Source organism: Cherax quadricarinatus, chromosome 64, assembly GCF_038502225.1.
Source record: "Cherax quadricarinatus isolate ZL_2023a chromosome 64, ASM3850222v1, whole genome shotgun sequence".
Lineage (NCBI taxonomy): Eukaryota > Metazoa > Arthropoda > Malacostraca > Decapoda > Parastacidae > Cherax > Cherax quadricarinatus.
Window position 1 is genome coordinate 13,517,658 of NC_091355.1, and position 16,843 is coordinate 13,534,500.

The following is a 16,843-nucleotide window of genomic DNA, read 5'->3' on the forward strand; positions in this document are numbered from 1 at the left end:
TCTTCGCAGCCGTTGGCAACAACGGTGGTCAGACATGCACCATAACAAATTGCCCTATTAATCTGCTTTTAGGTTTGTGGCCATCTTACCACTGTTACTGTACTTGGGAGACTGCTCTCCTGTCTCCGCATTGGCCATACCCACCTTGCCCATGGGTATCTCATGGAACGAAACCCTATTCCTCTGTGAGGTTTGTCATGTTTTGTGGATAGCTGACGCCCTGCCATACTTACCTTATCTTCCCTTGCAGATGGCCCTACCTTTGATTTACGATCACTTTTTTACTTTTTGTCAGCAATTGCTTTATTGTACGAACTTTGACACAGTGCCCTTAGCATCCCTTCCGGCCCTTTTCTCCCCTCACCTCTGATCCCCTCTCCACCTAGCTGTTTATAGCATCGGCTCTATTTTCTACCCCGCAGCGCTGCATGACCCTTGTCGGTTTAGCGCTTTCTTTGATTATAATATACTCCCACTCATTTTGACCCTTGCACTTGAACTCTCTCTTGCACAGATCTCTCAAGTTGTTGTTCCTCAACTGCACTCAACTTCATCTGGACAGTGCTTCCTGATTTACATGACAGCGATCATTTTCCTATCCTCCTCCTCATACTTATTCTCAACCTCATAGCCCACATTAGCAGTTTGAACAGGCATTTTGGGCTATTTACTCATGTCAGATTGTTTTCAGTGAAGTTCCTCCTTATCCTCAGCTACTGAGCTGAGCTATTACAACTATTTTTGTGGAAATATAAACACATATGCAGTATAATGTGAACCTTTATTGACTACGTTTTGCCCACACAGTGGGCTTTTTCAAGTCACAAACAGAACTGTTCTGTTTGTGACTTGAAAAAGCCCACTGTGTGGGCGAAACGTAGTCAATAAAGGTTCACATTATACTGCATGTGTGTTTATATTTCCATTGTGTCGGTATTTTATACCATTTATTTCCAACTATTTTTGTCTTTGGTTTTAACTGCAGCTTTGAATGCAATCCCTCAAACCTCATGTAGGCACCCTCAGAAAAGTGTGCCTTAGTGGTCTCCTACTTGTGCTCATTCAGTGCATTTGAAATGTGCTGCATAGGGATGATATCGTTATAAAAGGACCACAGAGCGATTCCTTGATTTTAAACAGGTGAGGGCGGTTGACGATGTGCCATCTGAGAAGCTAAATGAACTTGTTGGCAAGATTGTTTTTACTGTCACTTTGACTTCCTCTGAGTGCAGTTTGGAAAAAAATGATGGAAATTGAGTAGCAAAACTTTCCAGACCTGGCTCCAGTTCTTAGGGCTGCCAGTGTCAGCATAGCAATCCCTCTTGAAGTTGCCATAGAAATTGGAAATCTTGTTTATATCTCTTAGGGGCTCCATCTATGCCCCTTTTTCTTAACTCCAAGTCTGCCAGAGAGTTAATGTCTTTAGACTTTTCTTCTAACAGGGAAGAGTCTTATAATGTCAACACTTTCTGCTCGCTGATCATCTGCAGCTGAACCTGATGACATTCATATTCATATGCTTCAGCATTTACATCCATCAGCCCTTGCAGTCCTCTTCCATCTTATTTAATCTTATTTGGTTGCAAGGGGTTCTTCCCCAGCTGTGGAAAACTGCCGTTGTTCTGCCTTTTCATAAACCAGGTACTTTGGGCCATGATACCTCGCACTATTGTCCCATTGCTCTTACAGTGCAGTTTAAAAGTTGATGGCTCTTACTAGGGCAGTTTGCAAGTTGATGGAACGTCTAGTAAATAGACATTTGGTGTGATATTTAGACACAATAGCCTTTCCACTAGTCAGTTTGGCTTTCGTAAGGGCTGCTCCACAATTGACCCCTTACTCCGCTTAGCTCTCCTTATTTTTTTTTTTATTATCACACCGGCCGATTCCCACCAAGGCAGGGTGGCCCGAAAAAGAAAAACTTTCACCATCATTCACTCCATCACTGTCTTGCCAGAAGGGTGCTTTACACTACAGTTTTTAAACTGCAACATTAACACCCCTCCTTCAGAGTGCAGGCACTGTACTTCCCATCTCCAGAACTCAAGTCCGGCCTGCCGGTTTCCCTGAATCCCTTCATAAATGTTACTTTGCTCACACTCCAACAGCACGTCAAGTATTAAAAACCATTTGTCTCCATTCACTCCTATCAAACACGCTCACGCATGCCTGCTGGAAGTCCAAGCCCCTCGCACACAAAACCTCCTTTACCCCCTCCCTCCAACCCTTCCTAGGCCGACCCCTACCCCGCCTTCCTTCCACTACAGACTGATACACTCTTGAAGTCATTCTGTTTCGCTCCATTCTCTCTACATGTCCGAACCACCTCAACAACCCTTCCTCAGCCCTCTGGACAACAGTTTTGGTAATCCCGCACCTCCTCCTAACTTCCAAACTACGAATTCTCTGCATTATATTCACACCACACATTGCCCTCAGACATGACATCTCCACTGCCTCCAGCCTTCTCCTCGCTGCAACATTCATCACCCACGCTTCACACCCATATAAGAGCGTTGGTAAAACTATACTCTCATACATTCCCCTCTTTGCCTCCAAGGACAAAGTTCTTTGTCTCCACAGACTCCTAAGTGCACCACTCACTCTTTTTCCCTCATCAATTCTATGATTCACCTCATCTTTCATAGACCCATCCGCTGACACGTCCACTCCCAAATATCTGAATACGTTCACCTCCTCCATACTCTCTCCCTCCAATCTGATATTCAATCTTTCATCACCTAATCTTTTTGTTATCCTCATAACCTTACTCTTTCCTGTATTCACCTTTAATTTTCTTCTTTTGCACACCCTACTAAATTCATCCACCAATCTCTGCAACTTCTCTTCAGAATCTCCCAAGAGCACAGTGTCATCAGCAAAGAGCAGCTGTGACAACTCCCACTTTGTGTATGATTCTTTATCTTTTAACTCCACGCCTCTTGCCAAGACCCTCGCATTTACTTCTCTTACAACCCCATCTATAAATATATTAAACAACCACGGTGACATCACACATCCTTGTCTAAGGCCTACTTTTACTGGGAAAAAATTTCCCTCTTTCCTACATACTCTAACTTGAGCCTCACTATCCTCGTAAAAACTCTTCACTGCTTTCAGTAACCTACCTCCTACACCATACACTTGCAACATCTGCCACATTGCCCCCCTATCCACCCTGTCATACGCCTTTTCCAAATCCATAAATGCCACAAAGACCTCTTTAGCCTTATCTAAATACTGTTCACTTATATGTTTCACTGTAAACACCTGGTCCACACACCCCCTACCTTTCCTAAAGCCTCCTTGTTCATCTGCTATCCTATTCTCCGTCTTACTCTTAATTCTTTCAATTATAACTCTACCATACACTTTACCAGGTACACTCAACAGACTTATCCCCCTATAATTTTTGCACTCTCTTTTATCCCCTTTGCCTTTATACAAAGGAACTATGCATGCTCTCTGCCAATCCCTAGGTACCTTACCCTCTTCCATACATTTATTAAATAATTGCACCAACCACTCCAAAACTATATCCCCACCTGCTTTTAACATTTCTATCTTTATCCCATCAATCCCGGCTGCCTTACCCCCTTTCATTTTACCTACTGCCTCACGAACTTCCCCCACACTCACAACTGGCTCTTCCTCACTCCTGTGATAATAAAAATAATAATAGATCCAGCACTGTATGACCCTAGTAGGTTTAGCACTTCTTTTTGATTGTAATAATAACTCTGCTTAGATACCTATAAATAACAAAAAGGCACAATACCGTGACTGGAACGATACACAAATAACCCGCACATAAAAGAGAGAAGCTTACGACGACGTTTCGGTCCAAGTCGGACCGAAACGTCGTCGTAAGCTTCTCTCTTTTATGTGCGGGTTATTTGTGTATAGATACCTATGTTTGTAATGCCTTTGTTGCAACCACTGAGTTACTGTAGCCTTTTCTGATCATGAAAAAGCATATGACACTACTTGGAGATATAACATTTGACCCAAGCTCATTCCTTAGGCCTCAAAGGCAATCTACTACTTTTCCTTAAAACTTACTATCTGAGAGACATTACTGTGTTTGAGTTAATAATTTGCTTTTCCCGGACTGTCCAAGTTGAAGGTGTCCCGTATGGATGTGTCCTTAGCACCACTTTTTCTCCTTGCTATAAATGATCTGGCATCTGTTCATCCATCTTATATTTGGTCATCACTTTGTCGATGACTTTGCTATAGACTGGACAGGTGCTGACTGTTGCCTAGTAGCAGCCTCACTCTAGAATTCTGTCGACTGTGTTTCCCATTGGTCCACTACTCATGGGTTTAAATTTTCTGGTGCTAAAATCCACCGAATTAATTTCACCATGCTTTCCTTTGTTTCTGATACTCCATTGTATCTGTATGGCTCTCATGTCCCTGAATATGATAGTCAGATTTCTCGGCTTTTGTTTGATTGCCGGCTGTCCTGTAAATCTCTTATTACCTCTCTGAAAGCAACTTGCCATAACCGGCTGAACGTCTTTAAAACCCTTACTCGTCTTTCATAGGGGGTGAATCGTTAACTCTCCTTCAACTGCATTCAGCCCTAATTTTATCGAAACTAAACTATGGCGACCATATACATTCTACAGCCTCTCCCGGAACTCTTTCTAAGCTTGATCCCATCTATCATCAGGGATTACGTTGTCTAGGTGCTTTTCGCTCCTCCCGTCAAGAGCCTAATGTAACTGTAGTGTAAGCAAGCCTCTGGCAAGACAGTGATGGAGTGAATGATGATAAAGTTTTTCTTTTTCGAGCCACCCTGCTTTGGTGGGAGATGGCCGATGTGTTAATAAAAGAAAAATAAAATCATGAGTTTTACAATCCTACATTCGGGATAGTAACAAGTTAGTAGAGGTCCATTATTTGTTTGCCACCCCTGTTTACTCCATCTCTTTCTCTTCATCTTCACACGCTCTTGACTTCTCTTCAGTTGCCCACTTTATGTGTACATCTAGCATCTAACTTTTCTCTTTTCCCTGGGAGGTTCCAACAGTTCGTGTCTGTTCTTCCTCACTGCCATGCAAGAAAGCTCAAATACTTACAGTGGGTTCTGGCTCCCTTTTTCTTGACCAGTCTCATTCTCAGGCTGTTGCGATTGACACTGATGGTTCTAAATCCTCTAACAGTGTCAGGTTTGCAGTAGTGTTCCCAGACAGTGTTGTATGAGGTCATTTATTAGACTTGGCTAGCATCTTCACGGCTGAACTATGCAATTCTCATAGCGATTATCCATATTGTGTCCAGGCCTACCTCATAGTTTGTGGTAGTCTTGGACTCCTTTAGTGCTTCGCAAGTTATCAAAAAACTTAATTCGCCTCATCCCCTAGTTCTTTATATACAACTTCGGTTGTGCCACATTTCTAGCAAAAACAAAGAAATTGTTTTCTGCTGGTTACCTGGGCATGTTGATGTTCAGGGCAACAAGCAGCCAGAGTGTTGTGTGATCAATGGTATGCTACCTTCCAGTTTTATATGGAGGTATTCCATTCTCAGATTATTTTGCTGTAATCTCTAGCCACCTTCACAAGTGTTGGCAACAACTTTGGTCTAACTTGATTCATAACAAATTGCACTCTATCAAGCCGAGTTGAGGATCCTGGTCTTATCGGTGTCATTGTTGGGCGTCTACACTTTCCCATCTTTATGTTGGGTGCATATATTTCACTCATGGGTATCTCATGGAGAGGTGCCCAGTTCCACTGTGCTAATTGTCAGGTTCCAGTTTCAGTTTGCCATATTCTGGTGGACTGTCCAGTCTGTCAGCGAGCATACAGAATTTACCTTTGTCATCATCATTGCTCTAACGCCCTTACTTTATCTTCCTTCCTCACTGATGGCCTCACCTTTGACTCGGACTCCACTTTTTGACAGCAACAGATTTATTACACAGCCTTTGATTATACTCCCTTTAGTACTATTTGCCGACGTTATAACCCCTCCCTACCCAGCAACACTGTATGACTGGTGGTTTAGCGCTTAGTTTTGATAATAATAACATGCTATATGCCATCAAGAATTACGGTTAACTCTTGGGGCCTTTTGTTCTTTCCTGTACAGACCTTGTATGCGGAAGCAAATATCCCTTCACATAATTGACACACTACCCATTGTCTGTGTTACTTTGTCCCCACAATCTTCATGATCCTCATGCAGAATAAACATGGATAATCATAGGCGTGTAAAGGAATAAAGTTGAAAGTGAACATAGATAAGAGCACGGTGATGACGGTATCAAACGATTTAGATAAGGAAAAATTGGATATCAGATTGGAGGGTGGGAATATGGAAGAAGTGAATATGTGCAGATATTTGGGAGTAGACCTGTTGACAGATGGGTTTATGAAAGACTAGGTAAACCATAGAATTGAAGGAAAAAAGGTGGGTGGTCCATTGAAGTATTTGTGGAGAAAAAACACATTATCTGTGGAGGCAAAAAAGGGAATGTGTGAGAGAGTAGTAGTACCAAAATTCTTATATGGGTGTGAAGCTTGGTTTGTGAATGTTGCAGCAAGGAGGAGACTGGAAGCAGTCGAGATGTGTCTAAAGGCAATGTGTTGCATAAATATTATGCAGGTAATTCATAGTGTGGAAATTTGGAGGAGGTGTGGAGTTACTAAAAGTATTCAAAGGGCTGAGGAGGGGTTGTTGAGGTGGTTTGGTCATTGAAAGAGGATGGAACAAAATAGGATGACTTAGAGAGTGTGTAAATCTGTAGTGGAGGGAAGGAGGGGTAGGGGAAAGGATGGAGGGAGGGGGTAAAAGAGGTTTTGTATGGAAGTGTCTTGGACATACAGTGTGGAGACTAATGGTTTTTGGGACTTGACGAGCTGTTGGAGTGTGATTAGTGTAATATTTTTTGAAGGGATTAAGGGAAACCGGTTAGCCAGACTTGAGTCCTGGAGGTGGGAAGTACAATGCCTACACTTAAATGTGGGGTTTGGGTTATTTGTTATTTGAGCTGACATCTGTTGTATCTGTGTGCCTCTGCAGAGACAGTGATTTTTCTGTGAATGATGGTAAAAATGTTTCTTTTTTGGGTCACTCTGCCTCCGTGGGAGATGGCCAATGTGTTAAAAAAAAAAATAGCAAAATAAAGTTATGGAACCTCTAGGGGTAAACAATAAGTTGTCTAGGGGCAAAAACTTGGCCTCGCTGAAAAATTATAATAAAACCTATCTTAACCAAAATTTTTCATAAATTCTTCACAGAAATGAACTAAACATGACCAATACAAACTAGTCTGATCATTGTTGAAGGCAAAATGAAAGGTTTTGTAAGAAAATAAACATATTTAAACACTAGACTTATTTACTTGTTTAGTATTAAATTTCCCAAAACCTTTGCAAATATTTAGAAGTAAACTCATAATTAACCTGAATTTCTTCAGAAAGAGAGACCTGTCAATTTTTCCCCAGTGCTGTCAAACCATGCTTTTAGAAATTTTTGGAAGGGGTATGATCTGGAAACTTGGTAGAAAAGATAAGTTAGTAAATATTAGTTATCCAGTTTCGTTTTCTAAATACGCAATTGACCTCCAAAAGGGATCAGTGCCAAATCCAAACCTGACCCCTAAACAGCTCTTGTGCTTCTGTCTACTTGAGAGCCTCTCACTCCATTCCCCTCAAGGAAGGTTGCTTGATGCTGGTGAGAGGCTCTTGATCTAGGGAACTGGATCTGCTCCAATTCCCTGAATTAAACCTGAATGCCTTCCACATTCCCCCACAGGTGCTGTATAATCTACGGGTTTAGCGCTTCCCCCCATGATTATAATAATAATCTCGCTCCATTTGGCACTACTTGGAATGATTTTTTCTCATCAGTACACCTAGAAGAAACATTTGGTTAACTTGGAGGTTGCCTCCTCAGTAAGAGCCGGAAGTTTACCAATTCTTGAGATTTGATAAAGTCCCTTGGACGAAACGTACATAAACATCATATTGATACATAACCTGTAAATTCATCGGTATAAACAAATAATATAATCAAGTTAAGCGCTAAACCCATGAGGGTCACACAACGCAGCTGTGTAAGCAAAAATTTGCTTCTGGTGCAGTAAGCCTGAGTAGCTGCTAATCCTCACAGAAATTAAAAGAAACACACTCTTGTGTGGAACCTGATATCACTTATCACCATTATCATTTTCTCATTGAGCCTCGCCGCTGGGTGTGGTCAGAGACGCTTATCTCTCTTCCTTTTGAAGCTCTGAAGCCCGGCCTTATTCACCTCCAGGTCCTAAGTGGTCACTTGAGTCACCATTGTTAATAATGACCCTCGTGAATTAGACCTTAAATCTCTTTAAAAACTATGCTATTACTGAAGCAGCCCCAGCAATCTGCAGTTAAGTTTATCCTTGAACATCTTGACTTTCCTGATCAGCACATTTTAATTTCTATCTTTTTTAGTAATTAGTGGGGACAAATATTATACCTTAGTAATTCGTGGAATGTGTAAATTTATCCCTGTTTGATAATAAGACTAACAGCGTAGGATGCGGAGACAGTTTCTGAATTATTTTATGGTAAAGTTGGTTAATTTAATATTGTTATAATTTGAATGTAATAAATAAATATATATATATATATATATATATTGCATTTATGGATTTAGAAAAGGCATATGATAGAGTGGATAGAGGAGCAATGTGGCAGATGTTGCAAGTTTATGGAATAGGTGGTACCTGGAGTTTACCTGGAGAGAGTTTCGGGGGTCAACGCCCCCGCGGCCCGGTCTGTGACCAGGCCTCCTGTAAGTTACTAAATGCTGTAAAGAGCTTTTATGAGGATAGTGAGGCTCAGGTTAGGGTGTGTAGAAGAGAGGGAGAATACTTCCTGGTAAAAGTAGGTCTTAGACAGGGATGTGTAATGTCACCATGGTTGTTTAATATATTTATAGATGGGGTTGTAAAAGAAGTAAATGCTAGGGTGTTCGGGAGAGGGGTGGGATTAAATTATGGGGAACCAAATTCAAAATGGGAATTGACACAGTTACTTTTTGCTGATGATACTGTGCTTATGGGAGATTCTAAAGAAAAATTGCAAAGGTTAGTGGTTGAGTTTGAGAATGTGTGTAAAGGTAGAAAGTTGAAAGCAAACATAGAAAAGAGTAAGGTGATGAGGGTATCAAATGATTTAGATAAAGAAAAATTGGATATCAAACTGGGGAGGAGGAGTATGGAAGAAGTGAATGTTTTCAGATACTTGGGAGTTGACGTGTCGGCGGATGGATTTATGAAGGATGAGGTTAATCATAGAATTGATGAGGGAAAAAAGGTGAGTGGTGCGTTGAGGTATATGTGGAGTCAAAAAACGTTATCTATGGAGGCAAAGAAGGGAATGTATGAAAGTATAGTAGTACCAACACACTTATATGGATGTGAAGCTTGGGTGGTAAATGCAGCAGCGAGGAGACGGTTGGAGGCAGTGGAGATGTCCTGTCTAAGGGCAATGTGTGATGTAAATATTATGCAGAAAATTCGGAGTGTGGAAATTAGGAGAAGGTGTGGAGTTAATAAAAGCATTATTCAGAGGGCAGAAGAGGGGTTGTTGAGGTGGTTTGGTCATTTAGAGAGAATGGATCAAAGTAGAATGACATGGAAAGCATATAAATCTATAGGGGAAGGAAAGAGGGGTAGGGGTCGTCCTCGAAAGGGTTGGAAAGAGGGGGTAAAGGAGGTTTTGTGGGCGAGGGGCTTGGACTTCCAGCAAGCGTGCATGAGCGTGTTAGATAGGAGTGAATGGAGACGAATGATACTTGGGACCTGACGATCTGTTGGAGTGTGAGCAGGGTAATATTTAGTGAAGGGATTCAGGGAAACCGGTTATTTTCATATAGTCGGACTTGAGTCCTGGAAATGGGAAGTACAATGCCTGCACTTTAAAGGAGGGGTTTGGGATATTGGCAGTTTGGAGGGGTATGTTGTGTATCTTTATACGTATATGCTTCTAAACTGTTGTATTCTGAGCACCTCTGCAAAAGCAGTGATAATGTGTGAGTGTGGTGAAAGTGTTGAATGATGATGAAAGTATTTTCTTTTTGGGGATTTTCTTTCTTTTTTGGGTCACCCTGCCTCGGTGGGAGACGGCCGACTTGTTGAAAAAAAAAAAAATGGGATTAAATCTGGAGTATCTGAGAGAGTTAGAGCAAAGGAAGGGGTAGCAGTAATGTTAAATGATCAGTTATGGAAGGAGAAAAGAGAATATGAATGTGTAAATTCAAGAATTATGTGGATTAAAGTAAAGGTTGGATGCGAGAAGTGGGTCATATATATATATATATAAGTGAATATATATATAGTAGACTTCAGGATGTACATGTATCACTTTCTATATATTAGTATTGGATATATATATGGGGTAGGTTTAAAAATGTAGTGTTAGAGTGTTCAGCAGAAGTTTGTGGTTACAGGAAAGTGTGCAGGAAACAGGAGCGATTGGTGGAATGATGATGTAAAGAGAGTAGTAAGGGAGAAAAAGTTAGCATATGAGAAGTTTTTACATGAGAGAGTGGGTGAGATGTTATCAACAAATTTTGTTGAAAATAAGAAAAAGTTTTGGAGTGAGATTAACAAGTTAAGAAAGCCTAGAGAACAAATGGATTTGTCAGTTAAAAATAGGAGAGGAGAGTTATTAAATGGAGAGTTAGAGGTATTGGGAAGATGGAAGGAATATTTTGAGGAATTGTTAAATGTTGATGAAGATAGGGAAGCTGTGATTTCCAAGGAGGAATAACATCTTGTAGGAGTGAGGAAGAGCCAGTTGTGAGTGTGGGGGAAGTTCGTGAATAGGTAAAATGAAAGGGGGTAAGGCATTGATGGGATAAAGATAGAAATGTTAAAAGCAGGTGGGGATATAGTTTTGGAGTGGTTGGTGCATCCTAGGGATTGGCAGAGAGCATGCAGAACAAAAATTATAGGGGGATAAGTCTGTTGAGTGTACCTGGTAAAGTCAATCTAGCAACGAGGGTCAGCTCAAAGAGGGGAATTTTAATAACGCAGGGGGTCTTACAGACACTGCCTCGCCCAGTAAAACTTAGCTAAAAGTAATGTTGCATGCATGATACTGGGGTACCTGGGGAGAGCCGTCTTGAAAGACGATACCGAGTTAGCAGTCTCCACCTTGCTGACAAGACTGGAAGCTGAGCAGAAACCACAGACATGGGACCATCCACATGACACAATTGGTCAGATTATTATTATTATTATTATTATTATTATTATTATTATTATTATTATTATTCAGTCTGTATAGCCCTTGTGGCTTAGCGCTTCTTTTTGATTATAATAATAATTATTATTCAGCGCTGTATAGCCCTTGTGGTTTAGCGCTTCTTTTTATTATAATAATTATTATTATTATCATGGGGAGCGTTAAACCCGTAAGATTATACAGCGCATGTGGGGTGGGGGAGGGGGTGGAAGGTATTCAGCCTCAATTCAGGGAGCTGGAGCAAAGATACAATTTCCTAGAACAAGAGCCCCTCACCAGCGTCAGGGAACCTCCCTTGAGGGGTGACTGGTCAGAACAACTCAGTCTCAGGAACAGATTACTGTTATTATTATTATTATTATTATTATTATTATTATTATTATTATTATTATTATTATTATTATTATTATTATTTGACCCTTGTGGGTTTAGCGCTTGGTTCTGATTGTAATAATAATAATATTATTATTATCATTATTATTTAGTAAGATACATGAAGCATCTGGTGAATGAGAGGCAATAAGCTTCGATCCAAGGGCAGGAAGGAATATATTATATATATATATATATATATATATATATATATATATATATATATATATATATATATATATATATATATATATATAATCCTCGGCAGTTCGCGATCCTACCATAGAATATTCCGAGACTGAAGAAACACATAGACTTATTCCTAATACAAAAAGACCTTGACACCCACCATGAGTCAATCTACATTACCTGGATTCTTTGCTTATCACAACCACTGTGGTGGTGACAAAACAGGCGCAGCAATTTATATAAAAAAAAATGCACTCCCTATCTCCTCCTACGCAATCATTGACGCACTTGTAAACTGTGGAAGTGCAAGCAGTCCTTATACATACACCCCGACACTTCGCTAACAGTTTACAACATATACAAGTAAAAAGAAATGTCAACGAGTTTTTCTCACAGGCGTCCACAGACGGAATAATTGCAGGGGATGACTTCAGTGCTTTGTCAGTTCCCCGAATTTTTTTTTTTTTTTTTTTTTTTTTTTTTTTTTTTTTTTTTTTTTTTTTTTTTTTTTTTTTTTTTTTTTTTTTTTATTCGCCGGTATTCTCCCGGCCCGGGTCTTTTCCAAGTAGTGGTGACCCGGCCTTGGCTCCCTATCTGGGGAGTGTCACGAGACTTAAGTCTCCCATGGGAGGAGGTACAAGTACCCCCTCATCTTTGGGACCAACTGTCCCCAGGCCTAGCCACATTCCCCGCCCTCACGGGGCTCGTAGGGAGAAGCTAGGCCTCTGGTCTGCCATCTGCCCCGCCTCAAAGGGGCTCGTGGGGATGGCAGTCTTGTGAGCTGCAGGTGGTAGCAAGCTCATGCCTTCAAACCCCTCTCACCTCATGCTGCAAATAGTGAACGGAAATGAAATCACAGAAAAAAAAAGTTAGGTTAGGTTATGCTAGACTGAGCTAGGTTACGTTAGATTAGCTGTATAGTCCTTGTGGCTTAGCGCTTCTTTTTTGATTATAATAATAATAATACGTTAGATTAAGTTAGGTTAAATCTAACTACGAGAAAATGTGGCTTTTTTCATGTGATTTTCTTACTTGGATTCCCTGCAAATCTGTTGCAACACTAGGGACGCATCAGAAAGGCAGCAGGGAGACACAGTCACGGTTCTGAATGGTGCCACACATCCTGGGGAGGATGACAGCATATGCTGAACCTTACTTTGTTCCCTCCCCCCCTCCAAATAATGGATATATCAGCAGTGTGTTGCTACTCTTATCGATATGATAATTATACAATGGGACCAAAAGCTGTTTCCCTGTCATATTCCATCACGCAGGATGGGGCTCACACTGGGTGCTGACATCTGTCAACCTGAGCTGGGAAACTTCAGTAGGATATTGAGGATATCGACTAAGAGAGCTTCAGAAGTTTTGTTTCATCAGAGCTGAAGTTACCATCACTTGGAAGGTGCCATCACTCAGGATAGTCTACGCCATATACAGGAGAAATGGAATTTTAATGAAAATGTCTCAATTATCCCAAGGAATAGGAAGGAGGGTAGGCTATACCTCATCTTTGAGGACCTCTCAAGGAAGGTTCCTTGACATTGGTGAGGGGCTTTTGATCTAGGGAATTGGATCTGTGCTCCGGTTCCCTGAATTAAGCCTGAATACCTTCCACATCCTCCCCACAGGCGCTGCAGAATCCTACGGGTGTAGCGCTCCCCTTGATAATAATAATAATAATAATAATAATCTTTGAGGATAAACAGTTTAACGAATTCTGATGAATTATATGAATCATAAGTTATTGCTACATGTCTGGTGGTACACTCACGAAGGCGTACTCTGTATGATACAAGATTTATGCTAAAGCATACACTGTTTGATACAAGTTGTATGTGAAGATGTACATGTATGATGCAAGATGTATGTGATGGTGTAGATTGTATGATACAAGTTGTAAGCGAAGGCTTACATTGTATAATACAAATTGTATGTGAAGGTGTACAATGTATGATAATGTTAAGTTATATGTAATGCAACCAAACTAGATCTGTACTTATTCAGGCCACGTCTAACTTAATAAATCCAACTTAACATATCCTACAAACGCTCTATATACAGGCTAGAAAAAGCTTCGGTCATGCAGGGTTGGTATAGATTTATTTTGTGTACATTGCTATGATAAATTCAGATTACGGTAATCTACGATAGATTTGGATTAGGCCTTTAAGTAACGGGAGGCTTCTGGAGATTAGGTTTAATGTTATCTGTGGAAGATTAGGCCTATTTAATGTAGGTTACTATCACTTCGCCGTGGCTTAGATATACTATATTAGCTTCAGTTAGTGTGGAAAAAGCTTAATTAGGCTACGTGTGTTAAAGCTGGTGGTTCCCGTGTGTCACCATTATTGTACAATGCTGCTGCGTAATTGTGTGGTTGGGTGTTACATACGGGTTCCGCTTTAACGGATGAGTGGGAGTGTTATCAGTCTTATCGAGCTGTAGTTTATACTACCTTCTCTGACACTCAGTCGACCCCAGCCCCCTCCACTTTCCTCCGTCCCCCCACCGAGGGCTCCCTCCCTGTTTCGTCCATCCCCCCTCCTGCCTTCTATCCTAGCACAATGGCTGTTGTATCCATTTTGATTAAAAAAAAAAAAAAACTGTCCTCCCTTCAACATCTTTCTTTCGTATTTCCCTCTTTCTACCTTTCTCTCTCCTTCCCTCCCTCATTCCTTCTTCCCCCTACCCCCTTCCTCCCTATCTCTCCTCCCCTCCCCTCCCTCATTCCTTCTCTCCCCTTCTCCCTTCCTCTCCATCTCCCCTCCCTCCCAAAGACTGGCACCATACATTCTGGTCACAGCTCCACCACTGAACGGAGGGACCATCGCTTCAGTCTTCATTTGTTAGATGCGGTGCTAAAAACCTTAGTAGTTGAAGCAGCGAGAAGTTGTTACACAAATTTCGATACCATGTGAGTTTTTCCACAGATTTTATTTACCAGTTGATAAAGTACACCGCTAGTCTGAAAGTCATCAGAATTTGAGAGATTTGTTGTTTAAAATTGTGATTTTTATGCTTTGTGTTACTCCCGCAAGTTAGTTAGAGTATGTAGGAAAGAGGGAAATTTTTTCCCAGTAAAAGTAGGCCTTAGACAAGGATGTGTGATGTCACCGTGGTTGTTTAATATATTTATAGATGGGGTTGTAAGAGAAGTAAATGCGAGGGTCTTGGCAAGAGGCGTGGAGTTAAAAGATAAAGAATCACACACAAAGTGGGAGTTGTCACAGCTGCTCTTTGCTGATGACACTGTGCTCTTGGGAGATTCTGAAGAGAAGTTGCAGAGATTGGTGGATGAATTTGGTAGGGTGTGCAAAAGAAGAAAATTAAAGGTAAATACAGGAAAGAGTAAGGTTATGAGGATAACAAAAAGATTAGGTGATGAAAGATTGAATATCAGATTGGAGGGAGAGAGTATGGAGGAGGTGAACGTATTCAGATATTTGGGAGTGGACGTGTCAGCGGATGGGTCTATGAAAGATGAGGTGAATCATAGAATTGATGAGGGAAAAAGAGTGAGTGGTGCACTTAGGAGTCTGTGGAGACAAAGAACTTTGTCCTTGGAGGCAAAGAGGGGAATGTATGAGAGTATAGTTTTACCAACGCTCTTATATGGGTGTGAAGCGTGGGTGATGAATGTTGCAGCGAGGAGAAGGCTGGAGGCAGTGGAGATGTCATGTCTGAGGGCAATGTGTGGTGTGAATATAATGCAGAGAATTCGTAGTTTGGAAGTTAGGAGGAGGTGCGGGATTACCAAAACTGTTGTCCAGAGGGCTGAGGAAGGGTTGTTGAGGTGGTTCGGACATGTAGAGAGAATGGAGCGAAACAGAATGACTTCAAGAGTGTATCAGTCTGTAGTGGAAGGAAGGCGGGGTAGGGGTCGGCCTAGGAAGGGTTGGAGGGAGGGGGTAAAGGAGGTTTTGTGTGCGAGGGGCTTGGACTTCCAGCAGGCATGCTTGAGCGTGTTTGATAGGAGTGAATGGAGACAAATGGTTTTTAATACTTGACGTGCTGTTGGAGTGTGAGCAAAGTAACATTTATGAAGGGATTCAGGGAAACCGGCAGGCCGGACTTGAGTCCTGGAGATGGGAAGTACAGTGCCTGCACTCTGAAGGAGGGGTGTTAATGTTGCAGTTTAAAAACTGTAGTGTAAAGCACCCTTCTGGCAAGACAGTGATGGAGTGAATGATGGTGAAAGTTTTTCTTTTTCGGGCCACCCTGCCTTGGTGGGAATCGGCCGGTGTGATAATAAAAAAAAAAAAAAAAAACAATAATCTTTATTTCTTCAAGTACATGTACAAGGTACACAGACCATAGCTGACATCAGTGACGTACTACTACATAGAAAGTCCCTTGTTATGCAGAGCATTTCGGGCAAATTATGTCAGTTTTGTCCCAGGATGCGACCCACATCAGTCGACTAACACCCGGGTACCTGTTCTACTGCTAGTTGAACAGGGATAGCAGGTATCTGAAGGAAACAGGTCCTAATGTTTCCACCTGTACCGGGGATCGATCCCCGAACCTCAGTGTGTGAGCTGAGTGCGCTACCAATCGAGCTACTGGATAAGTGACAAATGGATATTTAAATTTCACGTAGTGTCACGTGATGGAAATGGAAGAAAGGTATAACCGAACAGCAAAGAACATAGACCAAACGAAAATAACCAGCACATAGGAGAAAGAAGCTTACGACGACGTTTCGGTCAGACTTGGACTTTGTAAATGGTCCAAGTCGGACCGTAACGTCGTGGTAAGCTTTTGTCTCCTATGTACAGGTTATGTGTATTGATCCAGTCACGGTATTGTGTCTGTTTGTTCTTCAACAAAGACAAAATAAGAAATACAGCAAATACAAACATTTATTCGTTAAAAAAAAATATTAGTCACAGGTGTGGTACACCAGTGTGTATTATATATAATATTTTCACACCTGCCAGGGAGAGGGACAGAGAAGGAATTGTACAAAAGATTTTCACACCACATAAATCAATTAGCCAGAAACTCATATGCTACACTGTCAAACTTCA

At 41.3% G+C, this 16,843-nt stretch overlaps 1 protein-coding gene across 1 annotated transcript in view; it reads left to right on the forward strand.

The window, feature by feature from the left end:
• The first annotated feature begins 14,571 nt into the window (after positions 1-14,571).
• Positions 14,572-16,843, forward strand: part of LOC128700050 (tetraspanin-2A) — a 54,345-nt gene continuing 52,073 nt past the window's right edge. Inside the window, exon 1 of the mRNA XM_070098797.1 lies at positions 14,572-14,727. The gene's annotated coding sequence lies outside the window, so the exon portion shown is untranslated. The remainder of the gene's footprint in view (positions 14,728-16,843) is intronic.